This window comes from Pristiophorus japonicus, unplaced genomic scaffold (assembly GCF_044704955.1).
Source record: "Pristiophorus japonicus isolate sPriJap1 unplaced genomic scaffold, sPriJap1.hap1 HAP1_SCAFFOLD_29, whole genome shotgun sequence".
Lineage (NCBI taxonomy): Eukaryota > Metazoa > Chordata > Chondrichthyes > Pristiophoridae > Pristiophorus > Pristiophorus japonicus.
The window spans coordinates 7,748,479-7,773,573 of record NW_027252668.1 but is presented as its reverse complement, the minus strand read 5'-3'; the positions used below and the strand labels follow the sequence as shown (position 1 = coordinate 7,773,573).

Sequence of the window (25,095 nt, the reverse complement as noted above, 5' to 3'; positions counted from 1 at the left end):
CGGGAACCTTTTTACGCCATCAAACCTGTCCATTACCGACCAAATTGTAAATGTTTCTATGAGTTCCCCTCTCATTCTTCTAAATTCCAGCGAGTATAAGCCTAGTCGATCCAGTCTTTCTTCATGTCAGTCCTGCCATCCCTGGAATCAGTCTGGTGAATATTCGCTGCACTCACTCAAAAGCAAGAATGTCCTTCCTCAGATTAGATGATCGTAACTGCACACAATACTCAAGGTCTGGTCTCACCAAGATCCTGTACAAGTCTCCATGCTCCGATACCCTAATCTCCTCGCTATGAAGGCCAGCATGACATTTGCTTCCTTTACTGCATGCTGTACCCGTATTTATGAATGATTTCAACGACTGATGTACCAAAATACCCAGATCTCAATACCCCTCCGCTTTTACAAATCGGTCAACATTCAGATAAAATTCTACCTTCAAGGTTTTGCCACCAAAGTGGAAAAACTCACACTTATCTACATTATATGGCATGTGCCATCCATTTGCCCATTCACCTAATCTGTCCAATCCCGCTGCAGCCTCCTAGCATCCTCCTCGCAGCTCGCTCTGCCACCCAGCTTGGTGTGATTTGCAAACTTGGAGATATTACATTGATGGAATTATTGTAAATCGCCACAGCTCGAGGAAACGGTACCGCCGCTCCTTTCTGCTCCTCCTTATTAAACTGCCGCCCAGCCTTGCTCCCGCTCATCTCTGCTGCCGCACTGTAAACAGCCACTCTTGTGTGTTCTCGCTTTTTAAATTGCCGCTTCCCTCTGCTCGTGCTATTTGAAAAATGACTCAAATCCTTTACTCCCTCACTTTACAAGCGCTGCTCACTGCTCCCGCTCTTTATACAGAAGTATATCTGTGCCTCCGCTCATTTAACAGCCGCTCCTCTCTGTGTGCGCGCTTTAAACAGTCGGTCAGCTTAATTTTTAAATGCACGGTTTCCGAAATACTTCCATAAAAACTGCATTGGCCGGGAATCGAACCCGGGTCTCCCGCGTGGCAGGCGAGAATTCTACCCCTGAACCACCAATGCTCACATTACGGACACATTCAAGTTTAAAGATAGTGCAATTAGAGTTTAATTTTTGCTAATAAAAGGCGAAGAACAACAAAGCACCTCATATTCTGAAGATAGAAACATAGAAACTTAGAAAGTAGGTGCAGGAGTAGGCCATTCGTATATTCCAGCCAGCACCACCATTCAATATGATCATGGCTGAGCATGCAACTTCACTTCCCCTTCCTGATATCTCTCCATACCCCTTGATCATTTTAGCCATGAGGGCCATATCTCACTCTCTTTAGAGTATATCTATCCAACTGGGTTCCACATCTTTCTGTGGTACAGAATTCCAGAGGTTCACAATGATCTGAGTGAAGAAGTTTCTCCTCGTGTCGGTCCTAAATCGTTTACATTTTATCCTTAGACTGTGACCGCTTGTACTCGGCTTCCTGCATTCGGACTGCGAGAACCTTTTTACGCCATCAAACCTGTCCATTCCCGACCAAATTGTAAATGTTTCTGAGTTCCCCTCTCATTCTTCTAAATTCCAGCGAGTATAAGCCTAGTCGATCCAGTCTTTCTTCATGTCAGTCCTGCCATCCCTGGAATCAGTCTGGTGAATATTCGCTACACTCACTCAAAAGCAAGAATGTCCTTCCTCAGATTAGATGATCATAACTGCACACAATACTCAAGGTCTGGTCTCACCAAGATCCTGTACAAGTCTCCATGCTCCGATACCCTAATCTCCTCGCTATGAAGGCCAGCATGACATTTGCTTCCTTTACTGCATGCTGTACCCGTATTTATGAATGATTTCAACGACTGATGTATCAAAATACCCAGATCTCAATACCCCTCCGCTTTTACAAATCGGTCAACATTCAGATAAAATTCTACCTTCAAGGTTTTGCCACCAAAGTGGAAAAACTCACACTTATCTACATTATATGGCATGTGCCATCCATTTGCCCATTCACCTAATCTGTCCAATCCCGCTGCAGCCTCCTAGCATCCTCCTCGCAGCTCGCTCTGCCACCCAGCTTGGTGTGATTTGCAAACTTGGAGATATTACATTGATGGAATTATTGTAAATCGCCACAGCTCGAGGAAACGGTACCGCCGCTCCTTTCTGCTCCTCCTTATTAAACTGCCGCCCAGCCTTGCTCCCGCTCATCTCTGCTGCCGCACTGTAAACAGCCACTCCTGTGTGTTCTCGCTTTTTAAATTGGCGCTTCCCTTTGCTCGTGCTATTTGAAAAATGACTCAAATCCTTTACTCCCTCACTTTACAAGCGCTCCTCACTGCTCCCGCTCTTTATACAGAACTATATCTGTGCCTCCGCTCATTTAACAGCCGGTCCTCTCTGTGTCCGCGCTTTAAACAGTCGGTCAGCTTAATTTTTAAATGCACGGTTTCCGAAATACTTCCATAAAAACTGCATTGGCCGGGAATCGAACCCGGGTCTCCCGCGTGGCAGGCGAGAATTCTACCCCTGAACCACCAATGCTTACATTACGGACACATTCAAGTTTAAAGATAGTGCAATTAGAGTTTAATTTTTGCTAATAAAAGGCGAAGAACAACAAAGCACCTCATATTCTGAAGATAGAAACATAGAAACTTAGAAAGTAGGTGCAGGAGTAGGCCATTCGTATATTCCAGCCAGCTCCACCATTCAATATGATCATGGCTGAGCATGCAACTTCACTTCCCCTTCCTGATATCTCTCCATACCCCTTGATCATTTTAGCCGTGAGGGCCATATCTCACTCTCTTTAGAGTATATCTATCCAACTGGGTTCCACATCTTTCTGTGGTACAGAATTCCAGAGGTTCACAATGATCTGAGTGAAGAAGTTTCTCCTCGTGTCGGTCCTAAATCGTTTACACTTTATCCTTAGACTGTGACCGCTTGTACTCGGCTTCCTGCATTCGGACTGCGGGAACCTTTTTACGCCATCAAACCTGTCCATTCCCGACCAAATTGTAAATGTTTCTATGAGTTCCCCTCTCATTCTTCTAAATTCCAGCGAGTATAAGCCTAGTCGATCCAGTCTTTCTTCATGTCAGTCCTGCCATCCCTGGAATCAGTCTGGTGAATATTCGCTACACTCACTCAAAAGCAAGAATGTCCTTCCTCAGATTAGATGATCATAACTGCACACAATACTCAAGGTCTGGTCTCACCAAGATCCTGTACAAGTCTCCATGCTCCGATACCCTAATCTCCTCGCTATGAAGGCCAGCATGACATTTGCTTCCTTTACTGCATGCTGTACCCGTATTTATGAATGATTTCAACGACTGATGTATCAAAATACCCAGATCTCAATACCCCTCCGCTTTTACAAATCGGTCAACATTCAGATAAAATTCTACCTTCAAGGTTTTGCCACCAAAGTGGAAAAACTCACACTTATCTACATTATATGGCATGTGCCATCCATTTGCCCATTCACCTAATCTGTCCAATCCCGCTGCAGCCTCCTAGCATCCTCCTCGCAGCTCGCTCTGCCACCCAGCTTGGTGTGATTTGCAAACTTGGAGATATTACATTGATGGAATTATTGTAAATCGCCACAGCTCGAGGAAACGGTACCGCCGCTCCTTTCTGCTCGTCCTTATTAAACTGCCGCCCAGCCTTGCTCCCGCTCATCTCTGCTGCCGCACTGTAAACAGCCACTCTTGTGTGTTCACGCTTTTTAAATTGCCGCTTCCCTCTGCTCGTGCTATTTGAAAAATGACTCAAATCCTTTACTCCCTCACTTTACAAGCGCTCCTCACTGCTCCCGCTCTTTATACAGAAGTATATCTGTGCCTCCGCTCATTTAACAGCCGCTCCTCTCTGTGTCCGCGCTTTAAACAGTCGGTCAGCTTAATTTTTAAATGCACGGTTTCCGAAATACTTCCATAAAAACTGCATTGGCCGGGAATCGAACCCGGGTCTCCCGCGTGGCAGGCGAGAATTCTACCCCTGAACCACCAATGCTCACATTACAGACACATTCAAGTTTAAAGATAGTGCAATTAGAGTTTAATTTTTGCTAATAAAAGGCGAAGAACAATAAAGCACCTCATATTCTGAAGATAGAAACATAGAAACTTAGAAAGTAGTTGCAGGAGTAGGCCATTCGTATATTCCAGCCAGCACCACCATTCAATATGATCATGGCTGAGCATGCAACTTCACTTCCCCTTCCTGATATCTCTCCATACCCCTTGATCATTTTAGCCGTGAGGGCCATATCTCACTCTCTTTAGAGTATATCTATCCAACTGGGTTCCACATCTTTCTGTGGTACAGAATTCCAGAGGTTCACAATGATCTGAGTGAAGAAGTTTCTCCTCGTGTCGGTCCTAAATCGTTTACACTTTATCCTTAGACTGTGACCGCTTGTACTCGGCTTCCTGCATTCGGACTGCGGGAACCTTTTTACGCCATCAAACCTGTCCATTCCCGACCAAATTGTAAATGTTTCGATGAGTTCCCCTCTCATTCTTCTAAATTCCAGCGAGTATAAGCCTAGTCGATCCAGTCTTTCTTCATGTCAGTCCTGCCATCCCTGGAATCAGTCTGGTGAATATTCGCTACACTCACTCAAAAGCAAGAATGTCCTTCCTCAGATTAGATGATCGTAACTGCACACAATACTCAAGGTCTGGTGTCACCAAGATCCTGTACAAGTCTCCATGCTCCGATACCCTAATCTCCTCGCTATGAAGGCCAGCATGACATTTGCTTCCTTTACTGCATGCTGTACCCGTATTTATGAATGATTTCAACGACTGATGTACCAAAATACCCAGATCTCAATACCACTCCGCTTTTACAAATCGGTCAACATTCAGATAAAATTCTACCTTCAAGGTTTTGCCACCAAAGTGGAAAAACTCACACTTATCTACATTATATGGCATGTGCCATCCATTTGCCCATTCACCTAATCTGTCCAATCCCGCTGCAGCCTCCTAGCATCCTCCTCGCAGCTCGCTCTGCCACCCAGCTTGGTGTGATTTGCAAACTTGGAGATATTACATTGATGGAATTATTGTAAATCGCCACAGCTCGAGGAAACGGTACCGCCGCTCCTTTCTGCTCCTCCTTATTAAACTGCCGCCCAGCCTTGCTCCCGCTCATCTCTGCTGCCGCACTGTAAACAGCCACTCCTGTGTGTTCTCGCTTTTTAAATTGCCGCTTCCCTCTGCTCGTGCTATTTGAAAAATGACTCAAATCCTTTACTCCCTCACTTTACAAGCGCTCCTCACTGCTCCCGCTCTTTATACAGAAGTATATCTGTGCCTCCGCTCATTTAACAGCCGCTCCTCTCTGTGTCCGCGCTTTAAACAGTCGGTCAGCTTAATTTTTAAATGCACGGTTTCCGAAATACTTCCATAAAAACTGCATTGGCCGGGAATCGAACCCGGGTGCCCCGCGTGGCAGGCGAGAATTCTACCCCGGAACCACCAATGCTCACATTACGGACACATTCAAGTTTAAAGATAGTGCAATTAGAGTTTAATTTTTGCTAATAAAAGGCGAAGAACAACAAAGCACCTCATATTCTGAAGATAGAAACATAGAAACTTAGAAAGTAGGTGCAGGAGTAGGCCATTCGTATATTCCAGCCAGCACCACCATTCAATATGATCATGGCTGAGCATGCAACTTCACTTCCCCTTCCTGATTTCTCTCCATACCCCTTGATCATTTTAGCCATGAGGGCCATATCTCACTCTCTTTAGAGTATATCTATCCAACTGGGTTCCACATCTTTCTGTGGTACAGAATTCCAGAGGTTCACAATGATCTGAGTGAAGAAGTTTCTCCTCGTGTCGGTCCTAAATCGTTTACACTTTATCCTTAGACTGTGACCGCTTGTACTCGGCTTCCTGCATTCGGACTGCGGGAACCTTTTTACGCCATCAAACCTGTCCATTCGGACCAAATTGTAAATGTTTCTATGAGTTCCCCTCTCATTCTTCTAAATTCCAGCGAGTATAAGCCTAGTCGATCCAGTCTTTCTTCATGTCAGTCCTGCCATCCCTGGAATCAGTCTGGTGAATATTCGCAACACTCACTCAAAAGCAAGAATGTCCTTCCTCAGATTAGATGATCATAACTGCACACAATACTCAAGGTCTGGTCTCACCAAGATCCTGTACAAGTCTCCATGCTCCGATACCCTAATCTCCTCGCTATGAAGGCCAGCATGACATTTGCTTCCTTTACTGCATGCTGTACCCGTATTTATGAATGATTTCAACGACTGATGTACCAAAATACCCAGATCTCAATACCCCTCCGCTTTTACAAATCGGTCAACATTCAGATAAAATTCTACCTTCAAGGTTTTGCCACCAAAGTGGAAAAACTCACACTTATCTACATTATATTGCATGTGCCATCCATTTGCCCATTCACCTAATCTGTCCAATCCTGCTGCAGCCTCCTAGCATCCTCCTCGCAGCTCGCTCTGCCACCCAGCTTGGTGTGATTTGCAAACTTGGAGATATTACATTGATGGAATTATTGTAAATCGCCACAGCTCGAGGAAACGGTACCGCCGCTCCTTTCTGCTCCTCCTTATTAAACTGCCGCCCAGCCTTGCTCCCGCTCATCTCTGCTGCCGCACTGTAAACAGCCACTCTTGTGTGTTCTCGCTTTTCAAATTGCCGCTTCCCTCCGCTCGTGCTATTTGAAAAATGACTCAAATCCTTTACTCCCTCACTTTACAAGCGCTCCTCACTGCTCCCGCTCTTTATACAGAAGTATATCTGTGCCTCCGCTCATTTAACAGCCGCTCCTCTCTGTGTCCGCGCTTTAAACAGTCGGTCAGCTTAATATTTAAATGCACGGTTTCCGAAATACTTCCATAAAAACTGCATTGGCCGGGAATCGAACCCGGGTCTCCCGCGTGGCAGGCGAGAATTCTACCCCTGAACCACCAATGCTCACATTACGGACACATTCAAGTTTAAAGATAGTGCAATTAGTGTTTAATTTTTATTAATAAAAGGCGAAGAACAACAAAGCACCTCATATTCTGAAGATAGAAACATAGAAACTTAGAAAGTAGTTGCAGGAGTAGGCCATTCGTCCCTTCCAGCCAGCACCACCATTCAATATGATCATGGCTGAGCATGCAACTTCACTTCCCCTTCCTGATATCTCTCCATACCCCTTGATCATTTTAGCCGTGAGGGCCATATCTCACTCTCTTTAGAGTATATCTATCCAACTGGGTTCCACATCTTTCTGTGGTACAGAATTCCAGAGGTTCACAATGATCTGAGTGAAGAAGTTTCTCCTCGTGTCGGTCCTAAATGGTTTACACTTTATCCTTAGACTGTGACCGCTTGTACTAGGCTTCCTGCATTCGGACTGCGGGAACCTTTTTACGCCATCAAACCTGTCCATTCCCGACCAAATTGTAAATGTTTCTATGAGTTCCCCTCTCATTCTTCTAAATTCCAGCGAGTATAAGCCTAGTCCATCCAATCTTTCTTCATGTCAGTCCTGCCATCCCTGGAATCAGTCTGGTGAATATTCGCTACACTCCCTCAAAAGCAAGAATGTCCTTCCTCAGATTAGATGATCATAACTGGACACAATACTCAAGGTCTGGTCTCACCAAGATCCTGTACAAGTCTCCATGCTCCGATACCCTAATCTCCTCGCTATGAAGGCCAGCATGACATTTGCTTCCTTTACTGCATGCTGTACCCGTATTTATGAATGATTTCAACGACTGATGTACCAAAATACCCAGGTCTCAATACCCCTCCGCTTTTACAAATCGGTCAACATTCAGATAAAATTCTACCTTCAAGGTTTTGCCACCAAAGTGGAAAAACTCACACTTATCTACATTATATGGCATGTGCCATCCAATTGCCCATTCAACTAATCTGTCCAATCCCGCTGCAGCCTCCTAGCATCCTCCTCGCAGCTCGCTCTACCACCCAGCTTGGTGTGATTTTCAAACTTGGAGATATTACATTGACGGAATTATTGTAAATCGCCACAGCTCGAGGAAACGGTACCGCCGCTCCTTTCTGCTCCTCCTTATTAAACTGCCGCCCAGCCTTGCTCCCGCTCATCTCTGCTGCCGCACTGTAAACAGCCACTCTTGTGTGTTCTCGCTTTTTAAATTGCCGCTTCCCTCTGCTCGTGCTATTTGAAAAATGACTCAAATCCTTTACTCCCTCACTTTACAAGCGCTCCTCACTGCTCCCGCTCTTTATACAGACGTGTATCTGTGCCTCCGCTCATTTCACAGCCGCTCCTCTCTGTGTCCGCGCTTTAAACAGTCGGTCAGCTTAATTTTTAAATGCACGGTTTCCGAAATACTTCCATAAAAACTGCATTGGCCGGGAATCGAACCCGGGTCTCCCGCGTGGCAGGCGAGAATTCTACCCCTGAACCACCAATGCTCACATTACGGACACATTCAAGTTTAAAGATAGTGCAATTAGTGTTTAATTTTTATTAATAAAAGGCGAAGAACAACAAAGCACCTCATATTCTGAAGATAGAAACATAGAAACTTAGAAAGTAGTTGCAGGAGTAGGCCATTCGTCCCTTCCAGCCAGCACCACCATTCAATATGATCATGGCTGAGCATGCAACTTCACTTCCCCTTCCTGATTTCTCTCCATACCCCTTGATCATTTTAGCCGTGAGGGCCATATCTCACTCTCTTTAGAGTATATCTATCCAACTGGGTTCCACATCTTTCTGTGGTACAGAATTCCAGAGGTTCACAATGATCTGAGTGAAGAAGTTTCTCCTCGTGTCGGTCCTAAATGGTTTACACTTTATCCTTAGACTGTGACCGCTTGTACTAGGCTTCCTGCATTCGGACTGCGGGAACCTTTTTACGCCATCAAACCTGTCCATTCCCGACCAAATTGTAAATGTTTCTATGAGTTCCCCTCTCATTCTTCTAAATTCCAGCGAGTATAAGCCTAGTCCATCCAATCTTTCTTCATGTCAGTCCTGCCATCCCTGGAATCAGTCTGGTGAATATTCGCTACACTCCCTCAAAAGCAAGAATGTCCTTCCTCAGATTAGATGATCATAACTGGACACAATACTCAAGGTCTGGTCTCACCAAGATCCTGTACAAGTCTCCATGCTCCGATACCCTAATCTCCTCGCTATGAAGGCCAGCATGACATTTGCTTCCTTTACTGCATGCTGTACCCGTATTTATGAATGATTTCAACGACTGATGTACCAAAATACCCAGGTCTCAATACCCCTCCGCTTTTACAAATCGGTCAACATTCAGATAAAATTCTACCTTCAAGGTTTTGCCACCAAAGTGGAAAAACTCACACTTATCTACATTATATGGCATGTGCCATCCAATTGCCCATTCACCTAATCTGTCCAATCCCGCTGCAGCCTCCTAGCATCCTCCTCGCAGCTCGCTCTACCACCCAGCTTGGTGTGATTTTCAAACTTGGAGATATTACATTGACGGAATTATTGTAAATCGCCACAGCTCGAGGAAACGGTACCGCCGCTACTTTCTGCTCCTCCTTATTAAACTGCCGCCCAGCCTTGCTCCCGCTCATCTCTGCTGCCGCACTGTAAACAGCCACTCTTGTGTGTTCTCGCTTTTTAAATTGCCGCTTCCCTCTGCTCGTGCTATTTGAAAAATGACTCAAATCCTTTACTCCCTCACTTTACAAGCGCTCCTCACTGCTCCCGCTCTTTATACAGAAGTATATCTGTGCCTCCGCTCATTTAACAGCCGCTCCTCTCTGTGTCCGCGCTTTAAACAGTCGGTCAGCTTAATTTTTAAATGCACGGTGTTAGCGTTAGTGTTTTCTCTGAAGAATCACTCAACACTCAGGGTCGGTTCCAATGCTGAAGCAGCTTTATTACGCTCAGCGGGAAGGAAAAACTCAGGACCGTATCCAGGTTTCTCTTCACAGAACAAAGAGTTACATGTACCTTTATATGTTTTACAACAGTTAAAAAACAGCTTACTGCAGTTACACAGCTCATCACGGCTGGACACAAGCCAATCATAACGATTATAGATTACATATAGGTTTTTTAATCCAATAGAATTCTCCTAGTAACCAGGGAACCATTGTCAATTTGGGTTGATCGATGACTTTATATGTTCTCTCCCTAGTTCTTTCATCTGGGAGAAATAATTGGTTTGTAGCCTTGTTTACAGCAAATGGTTTCCCTCTTATCTTTCTTCCTGGGGAATTAATTGGTTTATGGCCTTGTTCACAGGAGATGGCTTCCTTCTTATCTCTGCCTTCCCAGGCATTCCTACAGTGGGCCTCACAGGGTTATTGCTCGGTCAGTGAACGTTCAACAGTTCACAGTTTGACTACCTGATTTCCCATAATGCCTGGGCAGCCATTTTATGTGTGTGTCCATTTAAGCTTATGTGAGTTCTAAATATCCAGCAGGTGCCTAATGCCTAAGTCTATATATATCTTTCGACTCTCTACAACAATTCCCCCTTTCGGTAAAGGGACTAGCCCTAGTCCCCTTTTAACCGAAATACTGCCTTTATCTGATATTTGTGCACGGCCCGGTATTCCTTGCCTCAACGTGCTGGCCAGTCACACGGTTTCAGGAGTTCCGGTTGCTCAAATCAAATTAACAAAGGCTAGCTCCTCCCGTCCCCTTATCAAACAGACTTGTTTAATATCCAGGGAACGGTGATTGGTCCGTTTCTGCCGTTTGTGGCGCCTGCATACCTGGCAGGCCATCACGCCCCATGTTATTGCTAAGATTAATTGTATTCCGACCAGTGTGTGTGAAATAATTCGAATCCATGGGTGGATGTTCACATTTATTCCCCAGTCCCAGACCTTTCTCCACCAACTCTGACTTTGTAAGTCTACCTCGGTATCTTCTTTGATTTTAGTTTGTAGCTGGTGATAGAGTTTTACAGATTGACCCACTCTGAGCCTCAACTCCCGTAATACTTCGGTTAGATGTGGGATAGGGACCTGCTCTGGCTCGTCATAATCCTGCAAATGATCATGGAGCTGATCAGTTACTTCAATAACTTCGGACTTCCGGCGCCTAACCTGGGTGATATGCGCTTGCCCGATCGCGACAGGTCGTAGTGGTGTAAAGCAAAAGTTTGGCTGCGGTATAGGGCACTGCAGGTCATTATACTGGTATGAACGCTCAGTAGTAGAGACGCAGTATCTTCCCCTCCCTCCGTAGCCTGCCCTCGCGAAGTGCATGTGTGCGGGCACTATTTCTAGTACACACCCATTGGTTCGGTTAAACCCGCACTCGTCTAGTTCGCCTCGGCCCACCGGGTGAGGGCATACTGTGATTTCCCCCCTTTGCTTGCAATCTGCTAGGGAAATCCCGGTAAGTATGTTGTTTCGACGAACGGCAGAGGTGGTGGTCAGGTAGTAGCGTATGGAGACATTTTCCCGTATTACTCCGATATTCTCTAGTTGGTATAAGGGGAACGGCCCTGAGTCCGGCGTTGCTATGGGGATCAACAGGACTATCCCTATCCCGGTAGTCCTACCCATCTGGCAATCTGGAATTGCGGGGTATACTCGGGTCAGTCCCTTCAGAGTACAATTATCCAGTGTCCCCCTTTGGTTCGCCAACTGAGCTAAATGTGAACTGTCTATCCAATCGGGTACCTCCCCGCGTTGGATCTGGTTGAGGTTGTGGCGGATCTGTCCCACCATCCACAGACCATAAGCATGACAGAGTTGCCCTGTCTTTGCTTTATTGTATCTTCTTGTTCTCTATCAATGAGGTGATTGATGGTTTTAGCGTGAGCTTCCAGGACTGAGATGCCATCCAACTGGATTTCGGCCCCCTCCTTTCCTAGGTTGGCCTGGTCTTCCTGGTTTTGCTCCACCCTCTCCAATAACCCCTTCATCACCCCTTTAAGCTGTTCTACCCTCTCATTTAGCCCTTGTATGTCTATCGAGTTCACTACGGAGGTTCCTGTATTGAAAACGGTAGCAACATCATTTACTATTTCCCTCTTCACCCTGGGTGCTAACCCCTGTCCCCGGAACTTACTGGCACCCATGGCATCGGCAGCCTGCTGCATTACGACTTTACTTAATACATTGTACATCTTCCTTGACTGTTCGGTACAATATTCCGGCATCTGGATGCCTGAAATATTGATCAGAACAGGCACAATTTCATGTTTAACATTATCATACAATAATTCCCCTTCGTTGTACATTGCAATCCCATTTTCTGGTCCCTTAGTAGTTATGGGACAAGGCAGTTCTTCGGGCAATGTAGTGATTCTTATGGGGCGCGGTGTCGGAGGGGGTGAGAAACATACATACAATTATATTGCAGCCGCCCCCGCCTCCTCGTAATACCCACACAGCCCCATTCCCTTCTTGCGGATGACTGATTGCTGGGATTGTCCCGGAGGCGCGCAAATTATGCCGAAAGTACATTCATCAGGCCCTTTGACATCCCTCCGTTTAATGCATCTGCTCCTTATACCCGTGGAGCACTGTACACATACTCTTATTCTTATTAGGATTCTTATTAGGATTCACTTGTAACCATGCATTAAAATAAGTCCTGTCCTTGCTCCAGTCCTTGGTTGCTGGGATGCACATTCCGTCCGTTAAATTAAACAAGACTCCATAGTTCATATAGTTGTTTATTTCCAGCGTGCTCTGCTGTCCGTCGGTGTTGCCCAGGGTACGTGCATGTCGCAGGGCTATCCATATTACGAGTAGCGCCTTTCGTATTCCCATTCCGGTAAGTATTATCTGTAATTTTAAACAGACGGCCTGGTCGTCACCAGGGGTTAAGTTTTTTTGCTCTACGAGTGTCCCTGTCACCCTGCAAAATCAGAAGGACAAGGTTATAATCGAACCATTTCGAGCTGAATCTGTAGGGCGTGCGCCCGTGTCTTTACCCACTTAAATATTACCCAAACTCCTATTATGACCAAGGCCAAAGCTATTCCTCCAAACATCGCTGTCTGCTTTACCGTTAGGTTGGGTTTGTGGACTACACCTACCCACCGTGGGGTACATTGGCTCTATTGCCAGAGGTGATGGTGCTATGGCTGCGCACTGCACTATCCGTCTAGTCCCGTTATCTCTTCCAGCCTGTTTATCTTAGCTTTTAACTCTTCAATTTGTTTTATTGAATATCTATTTCTTTATTGTATCAGGCAAGTATTATTACATAAGCTAGTTCTGTTTTTATTTTTGTTTCCTCTGTTAGGTGAGTCCTTTTTTTCCCTATTAAGAAATCCAAATTAATAATGTTCAGTATAAAACGGCTGTCAATGGAAAGGGTTAACTCCTTTCCAGGTTTGTAAGAAGACCTGATGTCATTACGTGACTTCACGTAATCATCTGAAAAAAAAGTCTTTGTGCCTTCAAAACTGGCTTCGAAATTAGGAATCCGTTAAACAGCATAAATCATTAGAGTAAACTCCAATGTTTTCTTAACTTCTAATTCAAGTACTTGCCAAAGAATTTTTTTTTTTAAATTGTTTTAAAACAAGACCACACATACAATAGCAATTTTGTTTACTGAAATTCAATTCTGTTTTTTTTTTATTTCTCTCTTTCTCCTCGTTATCTTCAAAACCCTCCTGCTTGTTTAGACTGTTCGGGACATTTTGGAAATCTTTTCAAACTGCATTGAAACTTTTTCATAATTGAAAATTCGAATCCATGTAGAGTGTTTTTTACTTATTCCAATTTTTTTTTTTTCCTCTTCTAATTAAACCAATATCTTTTTCACAGCAAACATCAACTAGTATTTAGTAAGTTATGTCTTTTTCCATTTAGTCCGTTACATCTTTTTTTTTTTCTTTTCTTTCTTCAAATTAGGTTTTGTATTTTACACGGAGGGTTCGTAACTCCATAAAGTTGTTAATTTGTTTACTTTCAAAGTGGCGTCTTTATCTTTTTCTTTTTCTCCATAACTGGAATGGAGACCAGCTTTGAGAGTTTGAGTGCTGCCTTTCGTTATCTCAAAATGCTCCAGTTTCAAAGCCGTTACTAAAGCTTGCTGTTTTTTAACATTTTCCAAAAGTTCCTTTTACACCTTCGCAGATAGCTCGCCACTTGCCCAGGAGTTTGACCTGATCAGATTTAATTTAATCTTTTTTTTTTAAATCCACCTCAGTATTTCCTGTGCCTTCTCTGAATATCTCAAAATCCCAATTCAAACTTTGTAATTTCAATCTTTATTTGAAACTTTTTTTTTTAGAAGCTCTTTTTTTTTTTAAAGCATTCTTTATCTCATTCCGAGACTAAATTTATGTCTTTCAACCCAATCAATCATTGCATGTTTTCTTTCGGCAAGTAAGTGAGCATGTCAAATAAATATTTTGCTCAACAAACCTATTCTTTATTTGTTTATTCTCCTAGCTCCGTAACTTATCATCCGAATAAATCCACACCTGCGTTTCTAACTTAAATGTCTTAAAACTTCCCACATACAGGACAACATTACAAAGGGTTTAAAAAAAAAGACTTTCACTCTGTTTCTAAAATAAACAGACACTTGCATTCCTCTTCCAACCAGGCTTTCGGAACATGAAAACATAAAACAAAAATTCATTCTGCAGTCAAAAATCACACAGACACTTCTCACTCAACGATCAGACATTTACAACAGTCTCTCTTCTTGTTTTGGCCGGCTCTATTTTTGGATCCATGACCTTTCAGGGAATTCGTAGTTTTATCTAAATAATTCCTCACATAACTAATTCCTGAGGATTCCACCCTGCTTTAATCATTTTTTCAATTAGCTTCTTTTGTTTTTCCGCCAGGTGGCGGGTAAGCGACCCTTCTGGTCCCCACTCGAGTTTACTTGTTTTCATGGCCATTCCTGGGTAGGACTGGTATCGTTAGGAATCTACTCTCAGCGGTCCGCTTTCTTTCTAGCGCGACTTGTAGTAAACTGTCTCTTGGCTACTGTCAGGTCACAAGTTCTGCTGTTACACAAACTTATACAATTCTTAAAAACGCGTTTAAGCAATTCCCGCAGTGCTCTACGTATCCTTAACGACTACCTACCACCGCTCAGCCCGTTGGTCCGACCCTGTTCACAGGTTTGGATTCCGTTAGCCGCTGTACACCGCTTGGTTCTATCCCGGGGTATTTCAAATTACACTACTGGGTCCGGAAGATGTCTCTCGGTATCACGATCCCACGGTCTAAGTGTGTTCCCTACGCCTACTTGGTTCCTGGCCGTCACGTGGGACAAAAGTCCTCTTAATTCAGGCTCAGGCTAGGCGTTTGAGATATTAGACCGTCTCCTCATGTCGATCAACCAGCTTCCACCTTCCGCACCCTTTATACTTAAAAATTGTTTTTTATACTCACCCGGGTTTTTTTCCAAGGGCGTCCAGCGACTCCGGGAAATCCCGTCGACTACGCCATTGTTAGCGTTAGTGTTTTCTCTGAAGAATCACTCAACACTCAGGGTCGGTTCCAATGCTGAAGCAGCTTTATTATGCTCAGCGGGAAGGAAAAACTCAGGACCGTATCCAGGTTTCTCTTCACAGAACAAAGAGTTACATGTACCTTTATATGTTTTACAACAGTTAAAAAACAGCTTACTGCAGTTACACAGCTCATCACGGCTGGACACAAGCCAATCATAACGATTATAGATTACATATAGGTTTTTTAATCCAATAGAATTCTCCTAGTAACCAGGGAACCATTGTCAATTTGGGTTGATCGATGACTTTATATGTTCTCTCCCTAGTTCTTTCATCTGGGAGAAATAATTGGTTTGTAGCCTTGTTTACAGCAAATGGTTTCCCTCTTATCTTTCTTCCTGGGGAATTAATTGGTTTATGGCCTTGTTCACAGGAGATGGCTTCCTTCTTATCTCTGCCTTCCCAGGCATTCCTACAGTGGGCCTCACAGGGTTATTGCTCGGTCAGTGAACGTTCAACAGTTCACAGTTTGACTACCTGATTTCCCATAATGCCTGGGCAGCCATTTTATGTGTGTGTCCATTTAAGCTTATGTGAGTTCTAAATATCCAGCAGGTGCCTAATGCCTAAGTCTATATATATCTTTCGACTCTCTACAACACACGGTTTCCGAAATACTTCCATAAAAACTGCATTGGCCGGGAATCGAACCCGGGTGTCCCGCGTGGCAGGCGAGGATTCTACCCCGGAACCACCAATGCTCACATTACGGACACATTCAAGTTTAAAGATAGTGCAATTAGAGTATAATTTTTGCTAATAAAAGGCGAAGAACAACAAAGCACCTCATATTCTGAAGATAGAAACATAGAAACTTAGAAAGTAGGTGCAGGAGTAGGCCATTCGTATATTCCAGCCAGCACCACCATTCAATATGATCATGGCTGAGCATGCAACTTCACTTCCCCTTCCTGATATCTCTGCATACCCCTTGATCATTTTAGCCATGAGGGCCATATCTCACTCTCTTTAGAGTATATCTATCCAACTGGGTTCCACATCTTTCTGTGGTACAGAATTCCAGAGGTTCACAATGATCTGAGTGAAGAAGTTTCTCCTCGTGTCGGTCCTAAATCGTTTACACTTTATCCTTAGACTGTGACCGCTTGTACTCGGCTTCCTGCATTCGGACTGCGGGAACCTTTTTACGCCATCAAACCTGTCCATTCGGACCAAATTGTAAATGTTTCTATGAGTTCCCCTCTCATTCTTCTAAATTCCAGCGAGTATAAGCCTAGTCGATCCAGTCTTTCTTCATGTCAGTCCTGCCATCCCTGGAATCAGTCTGGTGAATATTCGCAACACTCACTCAAAAGCAAGAATGTCCTTCCTCAGATTAGATGATCATAACTGCACACAATACTCAAGGTCTGGTCTCACCAAGATCCTGTACAAGTCTCCATGCTCCGATACCCGAATCTCCTCGCTATGAAGGCCAGCATGACATTTGCTTCCTTTACTGCATGCTGTACCCGTATTTATGAATGATTTCAACGACTGATGTACCAAAATACCCAGATCTCAATACCCCTCCGCTTTTACAAATCGGTCAACATTCAGATAAAATTCTACCTTCAAGGTTTTGCCACCAAAGTGGAAAAACTCACACTTATCTACATTATATGGCATGTGCCATCCATTTGCCCATTCACCTAATCTGTCCAATCCCGCTGCAGCCTCCTAGCATCCTCCTCGCAGCTCGCTCTGCCACCCAGCTTGGTGTGATTTGCAAACTTGGAGATATTACATTGATGGAATTATTGTAAATCGCCACAGCTCGAGGAAACGGTACCGCCGCTCCTTTCTGCTCCTCCTTATTAAACTGCCGCCCAGCCTTGCTCGCGCTCATCTCTGCTGCCGCACTGTAAACAGCCACTCTTGTGTGTTCTCGCTTTTTAAATTGCCGCTTCCCTCTGCTCGTGCTATTTGAAAAATGACTCAAATCCTTTACTCCCTCACTTTACAAGCGCTCCTCACTGCTCCCGCTCTTTATACAGACGTGTATCTGTGCCTCCGCTCATTTAACAGCCGCTCCTCTCTGTGTCCGCGCTTTAAACAGTCGGTCAGCTTAATTTTTAAATGCACGGTTTCCGAAATACTTCCATAAAAACTGCATTGGCCGGGAATCGAACCCGGGTCTCCCGCGTGGCAGGCGAGAATTCTACCCCTGAACCACCAATGCTCACATTACGGACACATTCAAGTTTAAAGATAGTGCAATTAGTGTTTAATTTTTATTAATAAAAGGCGAAGAACAACAAAGCACCTCATATTCTGAAGATAGAAACATAGAAACTTAGAAAGTAGTTGCAGGAGTAGGCCATTCGTCCCTTCCAGCCAGCACCACCATTCAATATGATCATGGCTGAGCATGCAACTTCACTTCCCCTTCCTGATTTCTCTCCATACCCCTTGATCATTTTAGCCGTGAGGGCCATATCTCACTCTCTTTAGAGTATATCTATCCAACTGGGTTCCACATCTTTCTGTGGTACAGAATTCCAGAGGTTCACAATGATCTGAGTGAAGAAGTTTCTCCTCGTGTCGGTCCTAAATGGTTTACACTTTATCCTTAGACTGTGACCGCTTGTACTAGGCTTCCTGCATTCGGACTGCGGGAACCTTTTTACGCCATCAAACCTGTCCATTCCCGACCAAATTGTAAATGTTTCTATGAGTTCCCCTCTCATTCTTCTAAATTCCAGCGAGTATAAGCCTAGTCCATCCAATCTTTCTTCATGTCAGTCCTGCCATCCCTGGAATCAGTCTGGTGAATATTCGCTACACTCCCTCAAAAGCAAGAATGTCCTTCCTCAGATTAGATGATCATAACTGGACACAATACTCAAGGTCTGGTCTCACCAAGATCCTGTACAAGTCTCCATGCTCCGATACCCTAATCTCCTCGCTATGAAGGCCAGCATGACATTTGCTTCCTTTACTGCATGCTGTACCCGTATTTATGAATGATTTCAACGACTGATGTACCAAAATACCCAGGTCTCAATACCCCTCCGCTTTTACAAATCGGTCAACATTCAGATAAAATTCTACCTTCAAGGTTTTGCCACCAAAGTGGAAAAACTCACACTTATCTACATTATATGGCATGTGCCATCCAATTGCCCATTCACCTAATCTGTCCAATCCCGCTGCAGCCTCCTAGCATCCTCCTCGCAGCTCGCTCTACCACCCAGCTTGGTGTGATTTTCAAACTTGGAGATATTACATTGACGGAATTATTGTAAATCGCCACAGCTCGAGGAAACGGTACCGCCGCTACTTTCTGCTCCTCCTTATTAAACTGCCGCCCAGCCTTGCTCCCGCTCATCTCTGCTGCCGCACTGTAAACAGCCACTCTTGTGTGTTCTCGCTTTTTAAATTGCCGCTTCCCTCTGCTCGTGCTATTTGAAAAATGACTCAAATCCTTTACTCCCTCACTTTACAAGCGCTCCTCACTGCTCCCGCTCTTTTCCAGAAGTATACCTGTGCCTCAGCTCATTTAACAGCCGCTCCTCTCTGTGTCCGCTCTTCAAACAGTTGGAAAGCTAAATTTTTAAATGCACGGTTTCCGAAATACTTCCATAAAAACTGCATTGGCCGGGAATCGAACCCGGGTGTCCGCGTGGCAGGCGAGAATTCTACCCCTGAACCACCAATGCTCACATTACGAACACATTCAAGTTTAAAGATAGTGCAATTAGTGTTTAATTTTTGTTAATAAAAGGCGAAGAACAACAAAGCACCTCATATTCTGAAGATAGAAACATAGAAACTTAGAAAGTAGGTGCAGGAGTAGGCCATTCGTCCCTTCCAGCCAGCACCACCATTCAATATGATCATGGCTGAGCATGCAACTTCACTTCCCCTTCCTAATTTCTCTCCATACCCCTTGATCACTTTAGCCGTAAGGGCCATATCTCACTCTCTTTCGAGTATATCTATCAAACTCGCTTCCACATCTTTCTGTGGTACAGAATTCCACAGGTTCACAATGATCTGAGTGAAGAAGTTTCTCCTCGTGTCGGTCCTAAATGGTTTACGCTTTATCCTTAGACTGTGACCGCTGGTACTGGGCTTCCTGCATTCGGACTGCGGGAACCTTTTTACGCCATCAAACCTGTCCATTCCCGACCAAATTGTAAATGTTTCTATGAGTTCCCCTCTCATTCTTCTAAATTCCAGCGAGTATAAGCCTAGTCGATCCAATCTTTCTTCATGTCAGTCCTGCCATCCCTGGAATCAGTCTGGTGAATATTCGCTACACTCCCTCAAAAGCAAGAATGTCCTTCCTCAGATTAGATGATCATAACTGCACACAATACTCAAGGTCTGGTCTCACCAAGATCCTGTACAAGTCTCCATGCTCCGATACCCTAATCTCCTCGCTATGAAGGCCAGCATGACATTTGCTTCCTTTACTGCATGCTGTACCCGTATTTATGAATGATTTCAACGACTGATGTATCAAAAAACCCAGGTCTCAATACCCCTCCGCTTTTACAAATCGGTCAACATTCATATAAAATTCGACCTTCAAGGTTTTGCCACCAAAGTGGAAAAACTCACACATATCTACATTATATGGCATGTGCCATCCATTTGCCCATTCACCTAATCTGTCCAATCCCGCTGCAGCCTCCTAGCATCCTCCTCGCAGCTCGCTCTGCCACCCAGCTTGTTGTGATTTGCAAACTTGGAGATATTACATTGATGGAATTATTGTAAATCGCCACAGCTCGAGGAAACGGTACCGCCGCTCCTTTCTGCTCGTCCTTATTAAACTGCCGCCCAGCCTTGCTCCCGCTCATCTCTGCTGCCGCACTGTAAACAGCCACTCCTGTGTGTTCTCGCTTTTTAAATTGCCGCTTCCCTCTGCTCGTGCTATTTGAAAAATGACTCAAATCCTTTACTCCCTCACTTTACAAGCGCTCCTCACTGCTCCCGCTCTTTATACAGAAGTATACCTGTGCCTCCGCTCATTTAACAGCCGCTCCTCTCTGTGTCCGCTCTTCAAACAGTTGGAAAGCTTAATTTTTAAATGCACGGTTTCCGAAATACTTCCATAAAAACTGCATTGGCCGGGAATCGAACCCGGGTTTCCCGCGTGGCAGGCGAGAATTCTACCCCGGAACCACCAATGCTCACAATACGAACACATTCAAGTTTAAAGATAGTGCAATTAGAGTATAATTTTTGCTAATAAAAGGCGAAGAACAACAAAGCACCTCATATTCTGAAGATAGAAACATAGAAACTTAGAAAGTAGGTGCAGGAGTAGGCCATTCGTATATTCCAGCCAGCACCACCATTCAATATGATCATGGCTGAGCATGCAACTTCACTTCCCCTTCCTGATATCTCTCCATACCCCTTGATCATTTTAGCCATGAGGGCCATATCTCACTCTCTTTAGAGTATATCTATCCAACTGGGTTCCACATCTTTCTGTGGTACAGAATTCCAGAGGTTCACAATGATCTGAGTGAAGAAGTTTCTCCTCGTGTCGGTCCTAAATCGTTTACACTTTATCCTTAGACTGTGACCGCTTGTACTCGGCTTCCTGCATTCGGACTGCGGGAACCTTTTTACGCCATCAAACCTGTTCATTCGGACCAAATTGTAAATGTTTCTATGAGTTCCCCTCTCATTCTTCTAAATTCCAGCGAGTATAAGCCTAGTCGATCCAGTCTTTCTTCATGTCAGTCCTGCCATCCCTGGAATCAGTCTGGTGAATATTCGCAACACTCACTCAAAAGCAAGAATGTCCTTCCTCAGATTAGATGATCATAACTGCACACAATACTCAAGGTCTGGTCTCACCAAGATCCTGTACAAGTCTCCATGCTCCGATACCCGAATCTCCTCGCTATGAAGGCCAGCATGACATTTGCTTCCTTTACTGCATGCTGTACCCGTATTTATGAATGATTTCAACGACTGATGTACCAAAATACCCAGATCTCAATACCCCTCCGCTTTTACAAATCGGTCAACATTCAGATAAAATTCTACCTTCAAGGTTTTGCCACCAAAGTGGAAAAACTCACACTTATCTACATTATATGGCATGTGCCATCCATTTGCCCATTCACCTAATCTGTCCAATCCCGCTGCAGCCTCCTAGCATCCTCCTCGCAGCTCGCTCTGCCACCCAGCTTGGTGTGATTTGCAAACTTGGAGATATTACATTGATGGAATTATTGTAAATCGCCACAGCTCGAGGAAACGGTACCGCCGCTCCTTTCTGCTCCTCCTTATTAAACTGCCGCCCAGCCTTGCTCCCGCTCATCTCTGCTGCCGCACTGTAAACAGCCACTCTTGTGTGTTCTCGCTTTTTAAATTGCCGCTTCCCTCTGCTCGTGCTATTTGAAAAATGACTCAAATCCTTTACTCCCTCACTTTACAAGCGCTTCTCACTGCTCCCGCTCTTTATACAGAAGTATATCTGTGCCTCCGCTCATTCAACAGCCGCTCCTCTCTGTGTCCGCGCTTTAAACAGTCGGTCAGCTTAATTTTTAAATGCACGGTTTCCGAAATACTTCCATAAAAACTGCATTGGCCGGGAATCGAACCCGGGTCTCCCGCGTGGCAGGCGAGAATTCTACCCCTGAACCACCAATGCTCACATTACGGACACATTCAAGTTTAAAGATAGTGCAATTAGAGTTTAATTTTTGCTAATAAAAGGCGAAGAACAACAAAGCACCTCATATTCTGAAGATAGAAACATAGAAACTTAGAAAGTAGGTGCAGGAGTAGGCCATTCGTATATTCCAGCCAGCACCACCATTCAATATGATCATGGCTGAGCATGCAACTTCACTTCCCCTTCCTGATATCTCTCCATACCCCTTGATCATTTTAGCCATGAGGGCCATATCTCACTCTCTTTAGAGTATATCTATCCAACTGGGTTCCACATCTTTCTGTGGTACAGAATTCCAGCGGTTCACAATGATCTGAGTGAAGAAGTTTCTCCTCGTGTCGGTCCTAAATCGTTTACACTTTATCCTTAGACTATGACCGCTTGTACTCGGCTTCCTGCATTCGGACTGCGGGAACCTTTTTACGCCATCAAACGTGTCCATTCCCGACCAAATTGTAAATGTTTCTATGAGTTCCCCTCTCATTCTTCTAAATTCCAGCGAGTATAAGCCTAGTCGATCCAGTCTTTCTTCATGTCAGTCCTGCCATCCCTGGAATCAGTCTGGTGAATATTCGCTACACTCACTCAAAAGCAAGAATGTCCTTCCTCAGATTAGATGATCATAACTGCACACAATACTCAAGGTCTGGTCTCACCAAGATCCTGTACAAGTCTCCATGCTCCGATACCCTAATCTCCTCGCGATGAAGGCCAGCATGACATTTGCTTCCTTTACTGCATGCTGTACCCGTATTTATGAATGATTTCAACGACTGATGTACCAAAATACCCAGATCTCAATACCCCTCCGCTTTTACAAATCGGTCAACATTCAGATAAAATTCTACCTTCAAGGTTTTGCCACCAAAGTGGAAAAACTCACACTTATCTACATTATATGGCATGTGCCATCCATTTGCCCATTCACCTAATTTGTCCAATCCCGCTGCAGCCTCCTAGCATCCTCCTCGCAGCTCGCTCTGCCTCCCAGCTTAGTGTGATTTGCAAACTTGGAGATATTACATTGATGGAATTATTGTAAATCGCCACAGCTCGAGGAAACGGTACCGCCGCTCCTTTCTGCTCCTCCTTATTAAACTGCCGCCCAGCCTTGCTCCCGCTCATCTCTGCTGCCGCACTGTAAACAGCCACTCCTGTGTGTTCTCGCTTTTTAAATTGCCGCTTCCCTCTGCTCGTGCTATTTGAAAAATGACTCAAATCCTTTACTCCCTCACTTTACAAGCGCTCCTCACTGCTCCCGCTCTTTATACAGAAGTATATCTGTGCCTCCGCTCATTTAACAGCCGCTCCTCTCTGTGTCCGCGCTTTAAACAGTCGGTCAGCTTAATTTTCAAATGCACGGTTTCCGAAATATTTCCATAAAAACTGCATTGGGCGGGAATCGAACCCGGGTCTCCCGCGTGGCAGACGAGAATTCTACGCCTGAACCACCAATGCTCACATTGCGGACACATTCAAGTTTAAAGATAGTGCAATTAGAGTTTAATTTTTGCTAATAAAAGGCGAAGAACAACAAAGCACCTCATATTCTGAAGATAGAAACATAGAAACTTAGAAAGTAGGTGCAGGAGTAGGCCATTCGTATATTCCAGCCAGCACCACCATTCAATATGATCATGGCTGAGCATGCAACTTCACTTCCCCTTCCTGATATCTCTCCATACCCCTTGATCATTTTAGCCGTGAGGGCCATATCTCACTCTCTTTAGAGTATATCTATCCAACTGGGTTCCACATCTTTCTGTGGTACAGAATTCCAGAGGTTCACAATGATCTGAGTGAAGAAGTTTCTCCTCGTGTCGGTCCTAAATCGTTTACACTTTATCCTTAGACTGTGACCGCTTGTACTCGGCTTCCTGCATTCGGACTGCGGGAACCTTTTTACGCCATCAAACCTGTCCATTCCCGACCAAATTGTAAATGTTTCTATGAGTTCCCCTCTCATTCTTCTAAATTCCAGCGAGTATAAGCCTAGTCGATCCAGTCTTTCTTCATATCAGTCCTGCCATCCCTGGAATCAGTCTGGTGAATATTCGCTACACTCACTCAAAAGCAAGAATGTCCATCCTCAGATTAGATGATCATAACTGCACACAATACTCAAGGTCTGGTCTCACCAAGATCCTGTACAAGTCTCCATGCTCCGATACCCTAATCTCCTCGCTATGAAGGCCAGCATGACATTTGCTTCCTTTACTGCATGCTGTACCCGTATTTATGAATGATTTCAACGACTGATGTACCAAAATACCCAGATCTCAATACCCCTCCGCTTTTACAAATCGGTCAACATTCAGATAAAATTTTACCTTCAAGGTTTTGCCACCAAAGTGGAAAAACTCACACTTATCTACATTATATGGCATGTGCCATCCATTTGCCCATTCACCTAATCTGTCCAATCCCGCTGCAGCCTCCTAGCATCCTCCTCGCAGCTCGCTCTGCCACCCAGCTTGGTGTGATTTGCAAACTTGTAGATATTACATTGATGGAATTATTGTAAATCGCCACAGCTCGAGGAAACGGTACCGCCGCTCCTTTCTGCTCCTCCTTATTAAACTGCCGCCCAGACTTGCTCCCGCTCATCTCTGCTGCCGCACTGCAAACAGCCACTCTTGTGTGTTCTCGCTTTTTAAATTGCCGCTTCCCTCTGCTCGTGCTATTTGAAAAATGACTCAAATCCTTTACTCCCTCACTTTACAAGCGCTCCTCACTGCTCCCGCTCTTTATACAGAAGTATATCTGTGCCTCCGCTCATTTAACAGCCGCTCCTCTCTGTGTCCGCGCTTTAAACAGTCGGTCAGCTTAATTTTTAAATGCACGGTTTCCGAAATACTTCCATAAAAACTGCATTGGCCGGGAATCGAACCCGGGTGTCCCGCGTGGCAGGCGAGGATTCTACCCCGGAACCACCAATGCTCACATTACGGAC

At 44.6% G+C, this 25,095-nt stretch overlaps 1 protein-coding gene and 12 non-coding genes across 13 annotated transcripts in view; all 13 read right to left on the bottom strand.

Annotated features, from left to right (window-relative positions):
• The window catches only part of LOC139248232 (zinc finger protein 84-like), a 1,036,220-nt gene that overhangs the window by 413,521 nt on the left and 597,604 nt on the right, over positions 1-25,095 (bottom strand). The gene's annotated exons all lie outside the window — the stretch shown is intronic.
• Positions 979-1,049, bottom strand: trnag-gcc (transfer RNA glycine (anticodon GCC)). Its single transcript has one exon. It is a non-coding gene; the product is annotated as a tRNA-Gly (tRNA).
• trnag-gcc (transfer RNA glycine (anticodon GCC)) lies at positions 2,459-2,529 on the bottom strand. Its single transcript has one exon. It is a non-coding gene; the product is annotated as a tRNA-Gly (tRNA).
• On the bottom strand, positions 3,941-4,011 carry trnag-gcc (transfer RNA glycine (anticodon GCC)). The gene has a single exon. It is a non-coding gene; the product is annotated as a tRNA-Gly (tRNA).
• Positions 5,423-5,493, bottom strand: trnag-gcc (transfer RNA glycine (anticodon GCC)). Its single transcript has one exon. It is a non-coding gene; the product is annotated as a tRNA-Gly (tRNA).
• On the bottom strand, positions 6,904-6,974 carry trnag-gcc (transfer RNA glycine (anticodon GCC)). Its single transcript has one exon. It is a non-coding gene; the product is annotated as a tRNA-Gly (tRNA).
• On the bottom strand, positions 8,386-8,456 carry trnag-gcc (transfer RNA glycine (anticodon GCC)). The gene has a single exon. It is a non-coding gene; the product is annotated as a tRNA-Gly (tRNA).
• trnag-gcc (transfer RNA glycine (anticodon GCC)) lies at positions 16,124-16,194 on the bottom strand. Its single transcript has one exon. It is a non-coding gene; the product is annotated as a tRNA-Gly (tRNA).
• trnag-gcc (transfer RNA glycine (anticodon GCC)) lies at positions 17,605-17,675 on the bottom strand. Its single transcript has one exon. It is a non-coding gene; the product is annotated as a tRNA-Gly (tRNA).
• On the bottom strand, positions 19,086-19,155 carry trnag-gcc (transfer RNA glycine (anticodon GCC)). The gene has a single exon. It is a non-coding gene; the product is annotated as a tRNA-Gly (tRNA).
• Positions 20,567-20,637, bottom strand: trnag-gcc (transfer RNA glycine (anticodon GCC)). Its single transcript has one exon. It is a non-coding gene; the product is annotated as a tRNA-Gly (tRNA).
• On the bottom strand, positions 22,048-22,118 carry trnag-gcc (transfer RNA glycine (anticodon GCC)). Its single transcript has one exon. It is a non-coding gene; the product is annotated as a tRNA-Gly (tRNA).
• On the bottom strand, positions 25,012-25,082 carry trnag-gcc (transfer RNA glycine (anticodon GCC)). Its single transcript has one exon. It is a non-coding gene; the product is annotated as a tRNA-Gly (tRNA).